This window comes from Sander lucioperca, chromosome 3 (genome assembly GCF_008315115.2).
Source record: "Sander lucioperca isolate FBNREF2018 chromosome 3, SLUC_FBN_1.2, whole genome shotgun sequence".
NCBI lineage: Eukaryota > Metazoa > Chordata > Actinopteri > Perciformes > Percidae > Sander > Sander lucioperca.
The window spans coordinates 5,097,680-5,100,179 of record NC_050175.1 but is presented as its reverse complement, the minus strand read 5'-3'; the positions used below and the strand labels follow the sequence as shown (position 1 = coordinate 5,100,179).

At 39.2% G+C, this 2,500-nt stretch overlaps 1 protein-coding gene across 1 annotated transcript in view; it reads left to right on the top strand.

Annotated features, from left to right (window-relative positions):
- Positions 1 to 2,500, top strand: part of LOC116036707 (G patch domain-containing protein 1-like) — a 37,438-nt gene that overhangs the window by 20,979 nt on the left and 13,959 nt on the right. The window lies entirely within an intron of this gene.

The following is a 2,500-nucleotide window of genomic DNA, read 5'->3' as shown; positions in this document are numbered from 1 at the left end:
GTAAGCGTTTAAAGCAGCCATATTCAGCTCATTTTCAGGTTCATAATTGTATTTTAAGGTTGTACCAGAATAGGTTTACATGGATTAATTTTCTAAAAACACCATATTGTTGTTGTACTGCACCGCTCTCTCTCACTGCTGCAGATCCTCTTTTCAGCTGGTCTCTGTTTTAGCTACAGAGTGAGACCTCTTTTCTTCCCAGTAGCTCAGATGTAGCTCATGTCAGCTAGCTAGCTCCATAGACAGTAAAAGAAAGGCTGTTTCTACAACTTGGGTCAGTTACAAGGCAGGATTAGCTGGGAGACTTCTAAATGAGGGCGCACATGGAAGTAGTTCTTTTGTAGATTATGGTGAACTTGTGTGTGTTGTAGCAGTGCTTTGCTATTGAAAACGAGGTAGCATGCTAGCATTAGCATGCTAGCGTTAGCCATAGCGTTAGCATGCTAACGCTACGAGCTAATGGTTGCGGTTAGCCTGCTTGTTTCGGCTTGTGACGTCACACACCGTGCCGATGTTGACCAGCTCACCCAGAGACTGAAGGCAGGACACATTCAGAAACCGTATCTCACTCTAAACACCATGGATGGATTTTTTTCAAAGTTTGTATGTGTGTGGAAGCACCAGAGACACAACAGAACACCCCAAATCCCAGAAAAAGTGATTTTTTCATAATATGGGCACTTTAAGAATGTCCGTTCACGGGAGTGACGGCTGGAGTCAGAAGTCTTTACAGCAGAAATAGTAGCCGTGTAACAAGCCTGAAAACGTAAAAACAGTAGCACAAATGTTTCTTTTAACGGCACAAATCAGCACAAAGAGACCATTTTGGGGAGATTTGGACATTAATGGGGGGCTGGGTGATGTCACTGGCCAGAAAATGTAAAGTTGAATTACTTAAAATTAGAGATGCACCGATTCCAACTTTCTAGGCCGATTCTGATTTCTGATTTTCTTTGAGTTAGACCAGCCGATACCGATTTTAGCCGATTCTGATTTCATTTTTTCTAACCACTTTACAGCTCACAACTATTAATTTTCTATCTTTTCTTTAATAGAACATGTGTTGAACAGATAATGGATCACTATAAAATAGAACTATATAAATTACTCCTGGTGTGGGACATTCACACACATCTAAAGAGCAATAGGGGTGGGAAAAATAAGCGATTCTGATAAATTAATAATCGATTATTTATTTTATTTAAGATTTTTTTATTTTATTTTATGTGTTGATTTTTATTTTAAAGTGACTGTCTCCAGACAAGTACAGATCAGAAAACAGAGTGACTGAAAGAGGACGGGATGATGGACAACAACTTAGAGTTTAGGCAGAAAAAAACACACAAAAATGGCCAAAAGGAAAAACATTTTTTTGTATATATACACAAGATCTAATAAGACATACATCAAATAATTAGGCAAAACACATCTAGGCTGTTCATCTACTCTATCACATGACATCTGACCACCTCATGTTTCCTGTTCTAAGAAGCCAGTTGTCCAGCTTTAAACATGACTGAGCCTCTGACGTGGAGGATCACTGGGAGAGAAGCTGACTTCACGAGCACGTTTAAGACTTACCGTATTTTCCGGACTATAAGTCGCTCCGGAGTATAAGTCGCATCAGTCAAAAAATGCGTCATGAAGAGGAAAAAAACATATATAAGTCGCACTGGACTATAAGTCGCATTTATTTAGAAATTTATTTCACAAAATCCAAGACCAAGAACAGGAAAGGCAAGTTATTCAACTACACAACAGCACACAGAACAAGGGGCTGAATACGGTAGGTGTCCGGTATGTTAACGTAACACATTAACAGTTATTCAACTATACAGTAGCACACAGAACAACTACCAGGGCGTGGAGACGCAACTGCAGCGTTGACGAGCCTCTCCCAGCAGCACGCTGTTCAAGCACCCATCTGTGGACTCGTTCCTCCAGCTCTGGCCATCTTGCTTTCAGCCCGCGACTAGCCGATTAGCCGATTAGCTTTCTTTGTTTTCTTCATTGCAGTAAGAGTCACCTTTTTTCGGCTGCATATTTTACTACCTGCAGTTTATAATCTGCAGAATAAGATTTTCTTTTCTTTCTCAGTTGTCTTTAGGAGCAGCATATAGTTGTCACAAGCCTAGAGCGCCTCTCACAGCTGTAGACGGTAATGTTTTCAGTATGAAATAACATTTAAAAACATGTTAAATTATATATATTTTGATATATAAGTCGCACCTGACTATAAGTCGCAGGACCGGCCAAAGTATGAAAAAAAGTGCGACTTATAGTCCGGAAAATACGGTAATCATGGAACGACTACCAAACAAAAACCTCAGGAGACATAACATTTCATTAAAACTTGTGTGTGACAAATATATGTCAAAATCTAAGCTTAGTCTAGGAAGTGATTAGCAAACTCAGATTTATATGTATATTTTTTTAAATCACGCATGGAAATGTACATTCAAAAATTGTTGCATCGTTAATCGGTTTAGAATCGAATCGT